General features: G+C 44.0%; 1 protein-coding gene and 1 non-coding gene across 3 annotated transcripts in view; one reads left to right on the top strand and one right to left on the bottom strand.

Moving 5' to 3' along the window:
* The window catches only part of MED22 (mediator complex subunit 22), a 328,154-nt gene that overhangs the window by 42,096 nt on the left and 266,058 nt on the right, over window positions 1-20,000 (top strand). The window lies entirely within an intron of this gene.
* Window positions 9,755-9,827, bottom strand: TRNAT-AGU. The gene has a single exon. It is a non-coding gene; the product is annotated as a tRNA-Thr (tRNA).

Here is a 20,000-nt window from a genome sequence, read left to right as displayed (position 1 = left end):
TGCATATTTAACCAAAAGCTTTGAAAGACATTCAGTAACTATTTCAGACCATCACCAATAAAGAACAAGATGAAGTTGCAGGGAAGTAAAATGAGACATTGATGCTTTCCTACTTTTTTGTTAAAAAGAAGGAATTTAAGGAATAGGTAGTGGAAACTATTTGAGAGTCATTAGGGAAGATAAATACGTTGTCAGAAGGGATAGGATGGGAGTGGAATAAAATGAAAATGGTAGTTTGAAAGTATGACTGAAGTAAGAGAGAAATAGATATAACAACAAAGTAATAAGAATTATCTATTGCAGAGGAATAGAAATCTCACCGAACAAGAAAAGGAGTAATTGCTGAGTACTAAAGGGATATAGGGAAGTATTTGAATAGTGTGCATGAGTTCAGAGAGGTTGCTATTAAACAAGTATTTTTTGATAATAACTAAACCACAAAGATTTGGGCAACAGAAAGTAGAAAGAGTTGTTGCAAAACCAAGGAAGCCTCTGACAAGAAAACAAACTAGAGATCATGCAGAGGTATTAGATATGTTTGGGAAAGTCCATGAAAGTTTATAAAATAAAGCAGAGTAATGGAGAAAACAAGAAAAGGCACAGATAGAAATATTAATGGAAGAGCTAACTGTGTCAAGGTTAGAGAAACATGAGGCTCAAGAATTAGTAGGTAAGATAGGAAGGGGTTGGATAAAATGATGATGTATAACAATTGTCATGGACGTCTCCAGGAACAGATGGAATTTCTGCAGAAGTTTGGCAGTTAGGAGGGAAGACTGTTAAAGGTTAAAGAGCTGGAAGGTTTTGTGTAACAGTATTGTAAAAGAAGGGGACAGTACCAGCAACTTGGAAGAAATTTGTGTTGGTTGTATTACCCAAAAAAGGTAAAGACTGCTAAGACCCAGCTTCATTTAGACTAAGTTAAATTTTAAACCATGATTATGAACTATTTCTGTCTATACTTACTAAGAGAATGGAAGGGATGTTACCAAAATTGAAAGTTATGGATCACCGTGGGTTTGTGGAGAGAAAGTTAAAAACATCTGACAATATTACTAGATCAGTGATGATTCAGAGGGAAGCAGAATGTAAGAAAATCCCATTGTTGGTGAGTCTTGATGCAGCAAAATAATTTGATAGTCAGCTTGGATTTTACAAGTAGGGTAATGGAAGTGTTTGCACTCCCTGATAAAATAGAGTTAATTAGGATGATGTATTAAGGGTCAAAGACAAGAATTAAGGTGGGAGGGTTGCTCTCTGACAAGCTATGTTTGAAGAGAGGTACCAGTTGTGTTGTCCATTTTCCCTTTTATTTGATTTATACTTAGAGCTATTAGCAAAGAAAGTGAGGGACTCAAATTCAAGGTTAGAATTATCGTAATCAAGAAAAGTTAACTTTATTAGCAGATAATGATGTATTGCACTGTACAAATCCAGAAAAGAATATCTCTGTGTTCTGGAATATTTTAAGACGGTTTCAAGTATTTTCAAGATAAAAAAAAAAACAAATGAAGTGATTTAACTGTGTTGCATGAATATTAACTGAACTGGAAGTTTTGACTCTATTCTTCAGTTAGTTTTCCCAGTTTCTGTTTTGGTGTTAATCTTAGTGGCTTTGAAACTGCCTGCCCCTCTTGTAAATGTGTGTTTGGATACTCCTTCTGGGCCCATCTCATTTGCTCACTCAACTGAGTGCAGTGAGATCATATTCTGATTTCAGGCACTCCTACTGTGTACAAAGAGAGCATCTGGGAAAGAGAACAAAAAAAAATTTTTTTTAAGTTTGTTTCCTGCCTTTCCTGTTAAGTGGTCTAGACCGTTTGTAGGCTTCTGAGCCCCCAAGCCCTTCTGGGTTGGAGAGAAGCCTTCTAGCTTAGTTTTGTTTCTTATAACTAGCCAGATGTGATAGTGTTCAATCTCGCCGTTTGTTCTTACACATGGGTTCGGAGCCGATCCTCGGCTCCGTGCCGGCCTCTTGCAAGCTCTGCATCGAGAAGAAGCTCGAGACAATCTAATACCCACAATCCCCCTCTGCCTTTACCTCAGATCTAGTTTGCCGCTGCTGCATACGCATCGTTGGGAGCTAGCTCGAGAGTTTCTAAGCTAAGATATAACTTTTATTGTTATATTTTATTAGGATACTAGTCTGTTTGATATTTTTCAGTGTTAACTGTGTGATTGTGTTGTGGTTCCGTTAATTTATTGGTACCGTTAACTTTAATTATCGGTCAAATTGTTATCGGGGCCTACACCCTTCATATCTTACCTAGTTGAGAAGAATTTTTTACCGGATTTGACAATTTTATCGGTTTTGACTAACTTTATCGGACTTGACTGTTTTTTACTGGATTTGTCTTTCTTCCCTATAATGTCTGAGAAGGTAAAGTCTGGATGTTCTTCGTCTTCCATTGCTGCAGTCCTGACTATTGGGTATAGTCCGCGTCCCAGTCGGCCCGAATACCAGAGTATAAGGCTGACTTCGGTCAGGGCGCATTAGACTGACGTCAGTACGTCAGGGTACTAATGCGCATGACCGACGTCATATCCTCAGTCTTTTTTGCCGCATGGTCCGATGCAGAAGCAGTTTTGCGAGTGCAGGTTGGCGTACTGAAATACTTCGACCGGAGTTTCAGACCGAAACAGAGTTGGCTAAGTACCCGTTGGGAACATTTTGGTTTTTCTTGCCTCAGTATTTTACGGATGTCAGAAAAAGTGAATAACTGTATTTCTTGTGGGAAACAGATACCTCATAGGGATTATCATACCTTGTGTATACCTTGTTTAGGGCCTGAGCACGGCGTTGTTGGTTGCGCTCTTGTGCTAGGTTTAACAAACGCACTATTAAGAGGAGGTTAGACTGTGCCAGGTTAGTGTTTGGGAAGCGTTGCAATTATAAAATGCCGTCGGATGCTCCGGCGCCCGCCTCCTCCAAGAAGCGCAAGGATAAAACAGTGAAGCCTAGGGTTGAGGAACCGGCAGTCCCGGACGTCGGTTCTTTAGAAGGCTCAGTGGAGCCGGAGGTTTTGCCAGGAGTTTCCATGGAGTCCCAGGCAGAAACTATACTCTTACAGGATGTGCCTTCTCAGGAGGTAGGCCAGGCTGAGGGGCTTCTCAGGTGACTGTTCTTCCCTCTCTTCCCAAGGTAGTTAGGGCCTCTCCTTCTGTTGCCAAAACTTCTATGAGAGGTAGGCCTACTTCAGCTTCAGTGGGGCTTCTCCTACCATTTCAGGTTCTGTACCTAAGAAACATATGCTTAAGATGGCAGAAGATTTGATTACTATGATTAGGGTTCTATGCCCCGCCTGATAAGAGGCCTAGGGTGGAACCGGAGTTTGATTGTTTTGAACAGTGTTCTGAGGCTTCAGAATCTTCTGTGGAAGATTTGCAGGAGTATCCTACCTATTCTGATTCTGATGTGGATGATTCCACTCCTACAGCGTCTCCACCGGAGGATTTCTCATTTTCAGAGACTTTGCATTCCATGAGGGAGCACTTTAAATGGGAAGGCCAGGATTACTCTGACTCTAGGAAAAGGCTTAGGGAGTTCTTGTTTTTACCCCAGCATAGGCCTTTAGCTATTCCTCCTGTGTTGAATGTGGTGGAAGATGTTTTTGCAGAGGCTTCCGTGAACCCTGACTCTTTGCCTCCTGCTCCTGTTAAGCCTGATAGGTATTATAGGGTGCCCGAAGCTCATAAATATTTGTTTAAGAGTCCTAGGGCGGACCCAGAAACTATTTCTCAGGGGCCTAAGGGTGTAAAAGCTTCTGTGGTTAAAAATCCTGTCCCCACTGATAAAGAGGCGAGGGCTTTGGATAGGTGGGGAAAGAAAGTGTATACTTCTTCCACTTTAGCCATGAGAGCTTTGAATTGTCAGTTTCACATGTTAAAATATCAGAATTACCTTCTTTCACAATTGAAATCTAAGGTGGATGCTTTGGCGGAAGGTATTGAGTGTAAAGAGTTGCTGGATTTGGTTCATGTGTCTGAACAAGTGGGTAAGCATTCTTTGCAATGTGGTTTTGATGCTGTACAGGCCTCCTCGAGGGTGGCTGCTACCAGCTCTGTTCTTCAGGCATGCCTGGTTGAAGGATCAGAATTTAGCTGAGCATGTTAAGACAAGGATTTTGGATGCTCCTTTACAGTCTGATGTGTTGTTTGGTTCGCCTGTGGAAGCTGTTTTAAAGAAAATGGAGGACAAAGCTAAGTCTATGCAAACTGTTAAAGATTTTTGCAGGTGCAGCCACCAAGTTTAGTAGAAATTGGCCTGCTAAGGGGTGGACATATCCTGCTTATGATTCTCAGTCTAGGGGTAGGTCTAGACGTGGTAGGGGCAGGGCTCAAAGTTCTTTTAGGCCTAGAACAGGGAGTTCACCTGCTCAGACTTCTGGTGAGGGCAGGGGTCAGTCCTTTCGTAAACAGACCCAATGACCTGTTTTTCAGCTGCCAGCAGATTCACGCCTGGCAGCTCCTTTGGGGGGAAGACTGTCTCTTTTCAAAGAAAATTGGGATTTAATTACTCAAGACAAATGGGTGTTGGATATCATTCACCACGGTTACAGATTTTATTTCCATACAATGCCCCTTTCAAAGGCATGCCAGGCGTTCCTCCTCTACAAAGAAAAGAGGCTCACAAGCAAGTTTTACAGTTACTTCACATAGGAGCTATTCAGCCAGTCCCTGTGTCAGAGAGGGGCCTAGGATTTTATTCTCGCCTGTTCCTTGTACCAAAGAAGGGGAACACGTGGAGACCAATTTTGGATTTATCTCTCCTCAACACGTTTTTGGACATTCCCAAGTTCAAGATGTTGGCGTTACAACAGCTTTTACCTCTGCTGGGCAAAGATCACTGGATGGTAACTTTAGATCTCAAGGAAGCTTACCTTCATGTGCCTATAAGGCTAAGTTGCAGAAAGTATCTGCGGTTTCGAGCTGGAAATTCTCATTATCAGTTCTCTGCATTGCCCTTTGGCTTATCTACTGCCCAGAGTATTCACAAAGGTTCTGGCTCCAGTGATAGCTTACTTCAGGCTTCAAGGAATTCAAATCTATCCTTACTTGGACGACTGCCTGATTCTGGCTCAAGAAAAGGAAGACCTTCTACAGCATCTGGAATATGTTATAGCAGTGCTAAGATGCCTAGGGTATTCTGTGAACGAAATAAAGTCCAGTCTAGTACCCTCTCAAGACATGTGCTTTCTGGGTGTAAGACTGAATACAGCAGCCCAGATGGCCTTTTAACCCCGGACAAACAAAAGAGTCTGTCACTTTACTTCCATCAACTATCTCATCAGTCCGTGCTGACTGCAAGGACAGTCCTTCAAGCATTAGGGTTCATGGCATCTTGTATTCTGGTGCTTCCCAATGCCAAACTGCATATGAGGAAGCTACAATGGTATCTCAAAAATGTATGGACACAGCACTGCCAGGATTTGGACACTGTCATTCAAATAATACCTTGCAAAAGGAATTTTTGTGGTGGGCTCAGGAATGTCACCTAAACAAGGGACTCTCTGTGACCCGGCCAGAGGCAAGTCAGATTCTAACGACAGATGCCTCGGACATTGCTTGGGGAGCTCATCTAAATGGAAAGTGGATACAAGACAAGTGGCCTGCCAGACTACAGCATCTACATATCAACATGAAGGAGATGTTAGCAGTCCAGTTTGCATTAATGGCTTTCAAGGAGTTACTTCTTCCAGGGCAGGTGTTGATTCTAACAGACAACACAACTGTCATGTGGTACATCAACAAGCAAGGGGAACACATTCTTATCCTCTATGCAGGCAAGCAATGATTTTATGGGAGACTGCTAAGCTTGCAACTAACTCTTCAGGCAAGGTTTCTGCCAGGAGCACAGAACTCCTTAGCAGATGTGTTAAGCAGACAAATCATGGATCCCCACAGTGGAAACTGGATCTTCATGTATTTCAGAAACTGACAGTGTCATGGGAACTCCAGACATAGATCTGTTCGCTTCTCCACTAAACCACCAGCTGCCAAAGTATTGCACAAAGGGTTTCATCACACAGCTTGGAAAGTGGATGCTCTGTCTTTCAGTTGGAAAAACCTTCATGTGTATGCCTTTCCACCTCTACCACTTCTTCCAAAGGTACTATTAAAGGTCAGACAAGACAGGCCAAGGATGATTTTGATAGCTCCAGATTGGCTTCGGCAACACTGGTACCCACTACTACGGAGTCTGGTAAAGAAGCCTCCATGGCCTTTACCTCTGATTCCTCATCTGTTATCTCAGAAGGACGGTCATCTGCTCAATGTCAAGCTTCACTCTTTTCATCTAACAGCCTGGCATATTCTGTGTTGAAACACAGCAGGTCTCAACTTCCTCAACAAGTTTTAAATGTGATTATGGAAGCTAGAAGGCCTAGTACAAGGAGAGTGTACGCAGAAAAATGGAAGAGATTTTTATTTTGGAGTACAGCAAAGAATTTGGAGATTTCAGAGCCTAATTTGAGTGTGGCTCTTCAATATCTTACTGAATTATTGGACAAAGGTTTGTCCTTCTCTTCCATAAAGATTCATGCTGCAGCAATTTCAGCTCACTATGATTGTGACCCACCTTTGTTTTCGCATCCTTTGTTCAAGCAGTTTCTTAGAGGGGCAAAGAATATAAGACCCCACGTAGAGCTCCTACTCCTGCTTGGGATCTCAATTTTGTGTTGGAAAAACTTACTCTACAACCTTTTGAGCCTGCAGCTACTGCTGAATTGAAATATTTGTCTTGGAAGACTGCTTTTCTGTTGGCTATTACTTCTGCAAGAAGGGTGTCTGAGTTGCAGGCCCTTATGGCAGTAGAGCCCTTTTTGATTTTCCATAAGGACAGGGTATCATTACGTACTAATCCTTCCTTTATGCCTAAGGTGGTTTCTAGTGTGGCTTTAAACCAAACTATTCATTTGCCTACGTTTTTGCAGATCCTCAAAATAAAGGGGAAAAGATTTTGCACACTTTAGATGTACACAGGCAATTGCGTTATTATTTGAGCAGGACTAAGGATTTTAGGCAGTCTCAGCAGTTACTTGTTTCTTTTGCTTTGAGTTCACAGGGCAAGCCTGTGTCAAAACAAACTATTTCTAGGTGGATTGGCTTTTGCATTTCATTTTGTTATTCCCATCATGGCAAGGAGATTCCAGCTGGGATTAGGCCTCATTCCACTAGGGCTACTGCCACTTCAACAGCATTTCTAAGGGGGGTGGCAACTAAGGATATTCTAGAAGCAGCTACTTGGAGTTCAGTGCATACTTTCTCTAGGCATTATCACCTTCCTATATACTCTAAGACTAGGGCTGGTTTTGCCACAGCTGTTTTACAAGGCATGTTGTCAGCTCCTACTACTTTATAATTTGCCAGCCTCCCTTACCTCTGCTTTGGGATTCTACCCAATAGTCAGGACTGCAGCAATGGAAGACGAAGAACATAGTACAGTTTTGTACCTACCATAAATGTAGATGTGGAGGGGCTCCATTGCTGAAGTCCAATTTACCCTCCCTCCTTCCCCTCTGTGTTTAGGGGTGGTTGTGTAGGTGAGTTTACATGCTTATATTTTTATATATATATATATATATTGTTGTATATATTATACATGTTTTTGGTGCAGGTTGTTTTGGGACTTGTCTTTTTGGGTCTTCTGACATCTGGGGCAAGAAAAGACTGAGGATATGGCGTCGGTCATGCGCATTAGTACCCTGGCGTACTGGCGTCAGTCTAATGCCATGACCGACGTCAGCCTTATACTCTGGTATTCGGGCCGACTGGGGCGCGGACTATACCCAATAGTCAGGACTGCAGCAATGGAATCCTCGAACATCTACATTTATGGTAGGTACAAAACTGTACTTTTCAAGCGTTGTCAGTGTGGCCAGAAAATGTCGGTCACTGACAACCATAGTTCCTGCGTCTACTGCCTTGGCCCTCTCCACTTACAAGAGGATTGCTCCATCTGTCACTCTTTTAGTGGGAGGGTCATGACAGATAGGCGCAGGAAACTAATGGACAGAGGTCTGTTGAAACCGGCTTCCAAGAGGCTCTGGATGCTTCTGACCAGGCATCAAAGTCCTCTAAATTGAGACGTCGAGCCTAAGTCATCGGCTCCGAGCTCTTCTTCAAAGGTTAGATCACCGGTTCCACAGACTTGGGGCGAGTGTTCAACTGGTATCGGTTCCTGAGCCTCGAGTCTTGGAACCCGGTGATGGAGCTCCTCCTTCGGCCATATTGAGGTCGGCTCCGTCTTGGTTCCTTCGACCCGTTCTTCCTCCAAACTTTCGGATGTCGATGTGGATCGCGTGGTGCAGAAGTTATTGGAGCATTGCCCTCTCTAAACTTATTTCGGTTTCCACCCAGTTGGTGTCAAAATTGAAGGCCTTCCTGTATCTCCATCCATTCCTCCTCCGAGACCCGATTCAGTCTTTGGAGCGGAAGAGGCTGATCTACTGATTGTGGAGCCCTCGGGTCCAGAACCGTCTTTTCTCGGTCTGTTCCCCTCACCTCGACTCCGTCGGTACCGGAGTCTCGGAGCCGGCGGTCTGTTCTTGGTTCCAGGGCGAGAGTCGAACCGGCGTGTCGGTTCCGACTCCCCTCGGGCCTCGGCGGATCGATTCGGCTCCGTCCTCGGGGTCGATGCCTTCGGTGCCTGTGTCGGGGATTCTTCCCATTTCTTCGGAACCGGGGGACTCTTCGATGCGGGACCCGTCTACCCAGACAACCACATCAGTGGAAGCAGTTTCTCCTCCCCATAAAGGGCCTTTGTCTTCATCTGCACCCACGGCCACATCCAAGCGTCGGGCACCAGTGTCTCAGCCACCCCTGGAGGGTGCCCCCTCTTCTTCGAGGCTTCGGATGCTCCCCACGAGGAAGTCCCTAGGAAGAGATTGTGTAAGAGGAGACACTTGGATTCTCCACAGGAATCCTTGACATCTGACACTGACTTAGATGAGTCAGAGGGGTCCCCTAAGTCACCTTCAGAAGATGTGTCTTTTCGGACATATTAGAGATCCTGAAGCAGAGAGGTGACTGGCAGTCCCTTCCCCTTCTGAGGATGAGTCAGTTCTGCTGAAGGCATTTGGTGCTCGCCCTTCCTCCTCCTGGGTCCTCCGCCCTTCGACGAACTAATGGAACTAATTGCTCGAAGGGCGGGAGGCTCCTGACACAGTGGAACCTGTTCCAAGGAAACCTAACAAGTACATCACAGCACCTCAGGATAAGTCCTACCTTACAAAGGAGTTCCAGTAGGCAGCTATGGTGGTGGCAGCAGCCACGAAAAAGGAGATGTCGGAGTCTTCTTCGTCTGTCCATCCTCCTAATAAAGACTCTAGGACGATGGATAGATACGGGAAGCGCATTTTTAGTTCAGCGGCTTTTTCCATGCGGTCCCTGAACTATTTGACCCACTTTACACGTCTACAGAGGGATCTAGTCAAAGAGTTGGGAGATACCCTCCAGGGTGCTACAGATGCAGCTGTCTCAGAGAAAGTGACAGCGCAACTTAATACCCTAACATCGATTGTTAACTCGTCCATGAGGCTGATTTCCTACGCAGCCGAAGGTTCGAGTAGGGCAGCAGCTTCAGCGATTGCTCTTAGGTTCATAGGTTCATAGATTAGTACTAGGCTAACTGCCCTTGCAAGCCATTTTAAGCCTAGCCAATTATCCCTTGTGAGATTCAAACCCTGCACCTTGTGTTTGCAAGGCAAACACCTTAACCATTAGGCCACCCTCCCAACCCCAAGAAAGGAAACACAGGCTCTGATGAGATTTGAACTCATGACCCCTGGTTTACTAGACCAGTGCTCTAACCCCTGAGCTACAGAGCCACTCGTAGACAATCCTGGATGCGCCTATGCTCCTTTGCGGAAGCCTTCAAGTCTTCCTTTACAAACGCCCCATTTGACGGTGCCACTCTCTTTGGCCCCAAAGTAAAGGAGACCCTTACCCGGTGGGAACAAGAGGGAAAGACTCTGTCTGCTGTCGGAGTCCGTTTTTCCACCCCAATCAGACCGTACCCCAAAGGGCAACGCGGTGGAAAAATGTGGTTTCGAAAACCCCAAGGGTCTTTCTCAGGCACACAGGGTGATGCCCCTCTAGAGGCAGAGGAGGGGCAGAGGTGGAAGACGCCCTGGCGGCAGAGGGTCCGCAACATCAAGGTGACAGGAAACACTCCTGGTAAACCTTTCCAGCACTCCTGAGAGGAGGCCCGACTGTCCTGCTCTGGAGGCAGTCGGGGGTAAACAGCTTTATACCCTCAGGCCTGGCAAAATATAACTACAGACAAGTGGGTAAAAAGCGTGGTTACCAGAGGTTACAACATACCCTTCCTATCTCATCCCATCCCAAAGAAAAGACTCCCAGATGTACCGCCCCATCTGCGAGAGCCAGCAGCTTTAGAAATTTCAAAGCTGCTAGAAAAAAGTCATCCAGCCAGTCCCAGCGGACCAGCAAGGATTCGGGACTTACTCAAGGTTCTTTTTAGTTCCAAAGAAAACAGGGGACTGGAGGCCCATTCTAGACCTAAGCTACCTCAATACTTTCGTCAAGAAAGAAAAGTTCAGAATGGTCACGCTTCAATCGATCCTTCCATTCTTACAGAAGGACGAGTGGATGTGCTCAATAGATCTAGAGGATGCATACTACCACATCAAAATGGCCAGGGCATCCAGAGATCATTTGCGCTTCCGGCTGGGAGCCAGTCACTTTCAATTTCGAGCCCTGCCCTTTGGTCTGACCTCAGCCGGCAGGGTCTTCACCAAATGCATGGCAGTGGTAGCGTCTCACTTGAGACGCCAAGGATTCCAGGTGTTTCCGTATCTGGACGACTGGCTCCTTTCGGCCACCACCAGGCGTCAACTACTGCAGGCCAGAGATTTTGTTCTCCAACTGTGTGTTCACCTAGGGATCTCCGTAAACTTCGGAAAATCCTTACTTCAGCCATCTCAAAACATTTTGTTCATAGGAGCAGAGTTAGACACACGTCAGTTGATTCTGAGGCTTCCCCCAGAAAGGATATTATCACTTCAGACTCATATTCGGCTTCTACTCTTGTCAAGGAAATCTCCTGCAAAACTAGTACTAAAGGTGTTGGGCCTCATGTCAGCCTCCCTGATTGCAATTCCCCTGGGAAGGCTGCACATGAGAGTCCTACAATGGCTGCTGTTTGCACAATGGTCGTTTCAACAACTACCTCTAACACACGAGATTCTTATAACAAAGACATGCAAAGCAGATCTAAACTGGTGGCTTCAAACGTTCAACCTTTCCCAAGGGAGACCGTTTGTGCTACCCACGCCCACAGTTACAATGACCACGGACGCTTCCCTGATAGGGTGGGGGGGCATCTTTCAGGGACAGACAGTCCAAGGCGAATGGACCAATTTGGAGTACAATCTGCACATCAATGTTCTAGAGTTGAGGGCAGTGTTTCTAGCGTTGCAACACTTTGCTCCCCTTCTTCCTCTAGGGACTATTGCAGTTCAGACGGACAACATGTCGGTAGTCTGGTACATAAACAAACAAGGGGGAACCAAGTCCTATCAGCTATGCAGAGAGGCCATGAGAATTTGGCAGTGGGCGGAGTCCACGGGTCGCTTTCTAATAGCAACGCACATCCCGGGGTCATCCAACGTCATAGCCGACAGGCTCAGCAGAGCAATTCTGTTACCGCACGAGTGGTCCCTAAACAGTCAGTAGCGAAAGGATTTTTTATGCGTGGGGCCAGCCTTCCTGCGATCTGTTTGCGTCTCCAATGAACGCCAAATGCAGGAGCTACTTTGCCCTATTACCCCTCCAGGGAAGTCCCCAGGGACGCACTGGTTCACGATTGGCCCCCAGGACTCCTGTACGCTTTTCCCCCATTTCCTCTGATATCAAAGTTTCTCCAGAAAGCCAAGAACCTACACAGGACGATAATCCTCATTGCCCCATTCTGGCCTCGTCAAATTTGGTTTCCCTTCCTGAAGATACACTGCATTCGGGGACCCTGGATTCTGGACCCAGAGCCAGACCTATTGACTCACTCGTCAGGGGTTCCCCATCCCGCACTTCTGTCCCTCCATCTAGCAGCTTGGCTGCTCCAATTCCCAACTTAGCCAGGTCTGATCTTTTGTCACCAGCGGTCCAGGATATTTTGGTGGCTTCGCATAAAGCTTCCACTACTAAGACATATGCTAGCAAATGGAAGCGATTTGTATTCTGGGCGAATACACACCATGTGGATCCTTTTATAGCTCCTTTGAATAAGATCTTAGAGTTCTTAACAGACTTATTCCATCAGGGTGCTTCTCCTGCTACACTAAGAGTTCAATTGGCTGCCATTTCGAATTTCCATGTGGAAGAATGTGGAGCTCCTGTTATGGCTCACAGACTTTGTAAAGCCTTTTTAAAAGGAGTTTTTCATATTAGACCACGGTCAGATCTCCTCGTCACCTTGGAGTCTAAATTTGTTGCTATCTAAATTAATGTTGCCCCTTTGAACCTGCCTCTTCTTGCTCACTAAAATTTTTATCCTGGAAAACTCTCTTTCTGGTAGCCATTACTTCCGCTAGGCGTATCTGAACTTCAGGCTCTTTCCATCAAGCACCCGTGATTTGATCTTTCACTCTGACAGAGTTTCTCTTGAACCAATTCATCCTTCCTCCCTAAAGTGTGTTCTATTAACAATATTAATCAGTCCATTGAATTACCCACTTTCTTCAAAACCACTCCAACAGAATGGAGTATATGTTACACAAATTAGATGTTCACAGACAGCTAAGATTTTATTTGGATAGAACAAAGGATCACAGAAAAACAGATCAACTCTTTGTGGCTTTTGCTGATAGCAGGAAAGGACTTGCAGTTACCAAAAGAACTCTTTCTAAATGGTTAACAGTTGTATAATATATGTCTACGATTCTTCAAATCAAACCCTGTTACACAAACCCAAAGGACATTCCACAAGGTCAGTGTCTACATCTTTGGCTCATGCAGCCCGCCTACCACTGGGCGCTATTTGTGCAGCTGCTACTTGGTCTAAACCACATACATTCATTTCTCATTATAAGGTAGACAAGGTTTCTAGGGACAGGGCAACCTTTGGTTCCACTGTGCTCAAGAGCGTCCTCCGTGAGTTCCTCAGGAACAAGGAGCTAGGGGCGCTACCATGTGTAAGAACAAACGGCGAGATTGAACACTATCACATATAGAAGTTATGTCCTTACCATAACGTTCCATGTGGAGTGTTCATCTGCCTTTGTTACAGTCCCACCCTCCCACCCTTAGGAAGAACGTTCTTTGATGCCTGGCCAGGAGCATTCTGCTACTGTTACAATATTGTGTACATAGTTGACATATATATATTTTATATGTCTGTCTGGCTTATATATATATAGTTATGTGTAGATTCTTTCTGTACATATATGATGTGAGCATGAGTGTGCTATTCTGTAGATTGGTTTGCTTGCAAACTAGATCGGAGGTAAAGGCAGAGGGGGATTGTGGGTATTAGATTGTCTCGAGCTTCTTCTCGATGCAGAGCTTGCAAGAGGCCGGCACGGAGCCGAGGATCGGCTCCGAACCCATGTGTAAGAACAAAGGCGAGATGAACACTCCACATGGAACGTTATGGTAAGGACATAACTTCTATTTTTTTAGTTTCAGCACTCAAATCTCTTTCTTTGAACTCAGCACTTGTTCAGAACTCATTGTAAGCACTACATAAGCTGCAAATTACTACAGCACTCAACTTTCCTCATTTGTCTAGTGGAAAGCAGTTTTTAGTACTTAATAAATAAGCACTTATCCAGGCATGTCTAAGGGTCAGCTCCCAGTGATTTCTCCTGTCTACCTGATGAATCTGGGCATCTTGGGGCAATGCAGCAATTGCCTCATGTACACAGACAACCCTCTCCTCCTACCACCCAACACTACAACCTGTGAGAGATGCACTTATATAGCCAAACTGGAAGCAAAGGTCTCTTCACCCAAGACTGGACTAGACAGTCAAGAGGAGAAGGTAAACACTTGCACCACACCACACTCATCACATAGTCCCTCAAAACCTACACCACCAAAACACACACACAGAAACACAAAACACACACCTACATTCATGGAGGCTCTCAATAAAAACCTGCCCAAGCATCAGGGACATCCGGAGCATAAACGCAAGCAAACTCCACCCCCCAACACAACCCAAATGATACATAGCCCACAAACTCAGTGTGCCACTCAACCACAGCCCATAAGGCATAACAACGTACCCAACACTCTAGTCATAGGTGACTCTGTAGTCAGGCACACTGATGTTCCACTCACTAGACTAAACAAGGAGAAAGTTACTGTCAGCTGCGTAAAAGTTACTGTCAGCTGTGTGTCAGGTGCCAGGATCCGCCACATAACGCATACACTCAGGTCAGTCCACAATAAGTACAAATATGACACTGTCATTGTCCATGTTGGTGTGAATGACCTGAGACGTACCTCCCTGGACTACATGAAAAGAGACATGGAGGAGCTCTCCGATCTTGTATCCCAGGCAGGTATGACCCTAACCCTGAGTAGCATCCTGCCATCACCCAGAATGATACCACAGTACAAGGAAAAAATGATTGACTTCAACAATTGGCTAAGCTTCTGGTGTCATTCTAAGGGGATCCAGTATTTGTCTGCCTGGGATCGACAGACCATGATGCTTTGCCAGAGATGGCCTGCACCTGTCGCCCTTAGGATTCCGTATACTGGCTAAGGCTCTTGCCACCCCTATAGTGCCTTTTTTAGGCAAGGTTTAAATGACAAATTCACCACCGTAACAGGTACAAGCAAGCAAAATCTGAGGGTAATGCTACTCAGTGCTAGAAGTCTAAACCTCAAAATGCACTCACTCGAGGGCACTCCTTAAAATGGAGAACATTGACATCTGTGCAGTGACAGAGATCTGGTTCAAAGCTCCAGAGAGCACCCCTGCATTACCAGGCTACAATTCATACCACACCTTTCGGCCACCTAACCCAGAACGAAGCACTAAAGGCAGAGGCGTGTCCATATTCATTAAGGATATCCACACCTCCAGGCTAGTTGTACAGCATAATGCATCCGAGATTATCCAAGTGCAACTAACTCTGGGCAAGAACGCAATCCAAAGTGTAGCTTGCTACAGATCCCCCACCATGCCCCAGGATTCACACTCCTCATTTCTTGATACACTGGAAAGTATTAGGGTACAACCCATCACCCTAATAATGGGCGATTTCAACTACCCCACCATTAACTGGGAAAACTACTTGTGTATCAACTCTTTTGCCCAACGTTTTCTAGAATTCATAAATTCCAACGCCTTGGATCAACTTATTCACACCCCCACCAGGGGCAGCAATATCCTAGACCTGGTCATTACCAACATGGGAAAACCGGTGTTCCACACCAGAGGTCAATTCCTCGTTGGTGCGATCTGACCACAAGCTAATCAGCCTAGACATCCACATCCCACCCCACCCCCAGTTAGGGAAACCATCGTAAAAAACTTCTCCAAAGCCAACTTCACACTTCTTAAGACAGAAGTGGCAAACTTCATGACACCCATGCAGACATACAATAGAGGTATGACTACCGAATCCTACACAAATGCACTTTATAAGCACTTACATAAGTGCATGGATCATGCTATCCCTAATAGAACCAAGATGTTATCCTCCAAAAACAGGAAGCCAATCTGGTGGTCCTCTGCCATAAACAAACTCTACAACAGAAGAAAGAAACTGTTGCAAAAAAGAATAAAATCCCATGACTGGAGGAACTCCCTGGTCAACCTCAGTAAGAAGCTGAGATCCCTCATAAAATCCTCCAAAGCTAGTTACGAAAACAAAATTGCCACTGACTCTACAGACAACCACAAAGCATTCTATAGCCATGTCAAGAATCTAAATGGGAACACTCAGATCTGCTCTGAGTTACAGCACAATGGCACTAAATATACAGAACCAACTGATATTGCCAACATCCTAGCAGATAGGTTCAGTGCTAACTTTACCCCTCTCTCACCCCCTAGAGGGCCCATCTCTATACTGGAAGAATGCAAAGTTCCTATAATCATGGCTGCACAGGTAAAAAACACACTCTCCAAAGCCAAGAACTCAGCATTCATGGGACCTGACAATATCCCAGGCTGCGTTCTACACGAACTACAGAATGAACTGGCACCCTACCTAAGTACCATGTTCAATCATAGCCTCACCTCAGGCTTTGTACCCACTGAATGGCGCACCGCAACAGTTATCCCACTCCACAAAGGGGAGCCACGGACCCAGGAACTACCGCCCCATTAGCCTGACGAGCCTGGTCTGCAAGGCCATGGAACGTATCATCATGGAACTCATAAACAAAGGCATTGGTAATCTCCAAACTCTGGACCCTACCCAATTTGGATTTGTAAAAGGCAGATCATGTCTCCTAAACCTGATTGACTTCTTTGAAGCAGTCACCAAAGCCATAGATGAGGGTAAAATGGTTCACACAACTTATCTAGATCTCGCCTGGCTTTCAACACCATCCCCCCACTCTGGAATTATAGATAAGCTCACTAAACTAGGTATAAATCCCTATGTCACAAGATGGGTTGCCAACTGGCTCATGGACAGAACCCACACTGTGAAAGTAGTGGATTCCAAATCCGACATCAGACCAGTGACAAGTGGAGTACCACAGGGTTCAGTCCTGGGTCCTCTCCTGTTTGGTATCTACTTCTCTGAAGTGCAGGCCAACACAGAAGGTCTTTGGCTAACAAAGTTTGCAGATGACTGCAAACTAGGAGCCTAATCGAAACTCCTAATGATGTGGACAAACTACAAAAGGGCCTCACTGAGACAGATACCTGGTGTCAAAGCCATGGCCTGAAGCTCAATGCCAAAAAGTGTATTGTCATCCCCTTTGGTAAAAACTCTGTACCCATGAACTACCACATAGCTGGTAGTCTACTTAATGCCGAAAATGTGATGAGACCTTGGGACACAGGTGGACAGTAGTCTCTTCTTTGATAATCACATCGCCACAGTGGTCAGGAAATCCTTCTACGTGGCTCATCTCATCACAAAAGGATTCTCATCCAGAAAAAATAGGTCATTGTTCCCCTCTACTCATCACTCATTAGACCCATTATAGAGTACAATGCCCCTTTTGGTATGTACCTCACAAGACATCTACAACAACTGGAAAGACCTTAGAAATACCTCACAAAGTGGATTACTGGCCTCAAACAGATGCCCTATGCAGACTGTCTCAAAAAACTACAGCTTTACTCCATCGCATATCGCCTACTCAGGGGCGATCTCTGCCTAACATACAAAGCTATGTCAAACCCAGAGCTGTTGGACATGCTCCACTTAAAAAATCCCAATCCCTCCGAGCTACACGCTCTAGGCACCTAATCCTTGTCACCACAATAAACGGAACATGCTGGAGGGATAGATTCCTGTCCCAGAGACTTCCCATACTCTGGAACAGACTACCTGTCTATGTCAAACAGAGCTCCTCATTAGCACTCTTCAAGAAAAATCTTGATAATTGGATGGGAAATGGGAAATTCACCCCGGGGATCACTTCTGTGGCTCTGCTCGACAGGGGCACAGGAAAATAATTTTCTTGGGTGGCGAAAGCCAGGGTACATTTTTTGGCTAGGCTTGTATGGGCACTAGGGCCGATAACCTAGTACCTACCTATGAACCTATGAAGGTAAAACAAGGACTACAGTGGTAAACTATGTAACAACACAAATTAGTCCAGAAATACCCATATCTATGGGGACATAAGATGTGAAGTATTTAAGTGCATGGGCTAAAAGCGATTTTGTTATGGCAGCTATGGATATGGGGGAAAAGACTAAACCAAAGATAACACAAAAATTCAGAAGTCAGAAGCTCTTGCTTATGGATATGGATAGTAATGTGCAAGTTATCAAAATATTTCTAGTCCCTTTAGTTTTATGTGCAGATCAGGTGTATTTTTCATCAGCCAGTGGAGATGATGTAGACCACAAATAAGAGCTCAAATTTATTTGGGAAGGGAAATGGACAAGTATTAAGTGGGATACGATTTCTCCCTTTTAAACGGCGTAGAGCTGTGCTGTTGAGGCTCATATACATGACACAAGAGAAGATTACCAAAGTAGAAAGGCATGATGTTGAAGGTGGGCTCACGAAGTAAGGAGAGTGGGATTTTGGATATATGCCCATAAGGAGAATAACAACAACCATACAGAATAGTATTTTTTCATAAAGTAGTAGAAAGTATTCTAACACCAGAATGGAGATTTTAGCACTAGGGATGACTGCAAGTAGGAACGTAGAAATAAATAAGTGGGGTCTGGAATGTATTTGAGAAAATTAGCAAAGGAACCAAGGTATTGGGAACAAAAAACTATGGTGGGAAAAGTAAGAGTGGGATGAGCCAAGTGGAAGTTGGGACTGCAGGTTAGAGACGGTTGGAAAATTATTTTGTTAGACATAAACATAGTAGTATCAGTTTGCTTACAGACTTGCAAGAGTTTATTAGTAATGTAGGTTTATTTCATGCAGAAAAATGTAAGTAAAGTCAGGGCAACAAGCTGTTTTCAGTTTATAATTGTTAAAGCTGTAAATGTTAAGGACCTGATACTGTTTTTTGTGCTTTGCGGATATTGCTATAAAAAGACATGCTGTCAGTTTTGGATATTTAAATAATTTCCAGTTTGGTTTTCCAGTGTGCATGTTTTTCAATACAGTCAATAAAAATATTACATCTGCCACCCAGACTTGCACCAAAGATGGGGGGGGGGGGGGTTGGAGAGCCTGACTGCATGAGAGATGCATCAAGGGACCCTTGAACATTAAGGTGACTCTTCTAATGCAGAGTAAGGCCAAAACTTGGAAAGAGCTGTGGTGCACAAGTCAGACATTGACAGAGAAACAAGACCACCAAAGCCAGAAGTAAGTGGTTTTTCTTCAGTGTTTGTTTACTCAGATCATGTACAGTAAATGTGTTTATCTAAAAAAAAGTATTCTTTAGAGTTAAAATGTGTATACAGCAAATGTGCATTCATGCAGAGTAGAGTTAAAGCAAGTATGCAGAATTTCAGTTTGTTTCCGCACAATGAATAACAGTACTAGTTTTCACTTTGTTTTTATCTGTGTTTAAATAACACTGACAGAAAAAAGGTATTCCTGTAGTAATAGTGTAGTTTCCATAGTATAACATTTACCAGATTTCAGTGTATGCTTTTATCTGTGATCAGATAATACTGGGGAATACTCCTTTAGTGTTAGTTTTCTGAGTATAACATTTATACACAGACATGTACATGCAGCTGTTTTAGATGTTCAGTATAAATATGCATCACTTTAATGTAAATTTTCGTGAAGTTTCAGAATATAACTTTCCTTACTCAGTTGAGTTCAGTGTAGTACATTTCAGTCAGATTTCAGAGTACAATATAAAAATTCAGTTATGCATTTCTAAAAGCATTACTAGACGGCCAACAACATGGAATTACATCACAACTCACATTATTCAGTCATTAGTTTTAAAGGTAAAGTGACAGAATTTTTGTAACAGGCTTATTAAAATACACTCTAAAATAAGCGGTAATAGTTATTTAATATACTCCAGGCTTGACAGGTTGGGCTTAATTCTTTAATTTACAGAGTACAGTGCACATTACATAATTATTGCAAATTAGACAGTTAAAGACACTAACAGGGATATGCAAAGTTTTAGATCTGAAAATGCAGAAAGCATAGGTTTTAGTAAATGTACTAGATATTCACAGGATATTTAAGAAACAATTTAAAAGGAAGACCTCTATTAGAGCACATAATTAAAAAGATAAATAAGATTATCAGTAACCAATATAGCTAAAGGTTTGCAGAAGCAAGTAAATACAGTATATGGTACTTGTGCTTCAAGATACATATATTATTGGTGTAAAAAAAAGTTTGCTAGTTGTAAGATGTTAGAGAATTGTTTTTTTAGTATTTATATACAAGCTC

This window comes from Protopterus annectens, chromosome 16.part0 (assembly GCF_019279795.1).
Source record: "Protopterus annectens isolate FY-2018-M chromosome 16.part0, PAN1.0, whole genome shotgun sequence".
NCBI lineage: Eukaryota > Metazoa > Chordata > Ceratodontiformes > Protopteridae > Protopterus > Protopterus annectens.
This window is presented reverse-complemented; position numbering and strand designations above follow the sequence as displayed.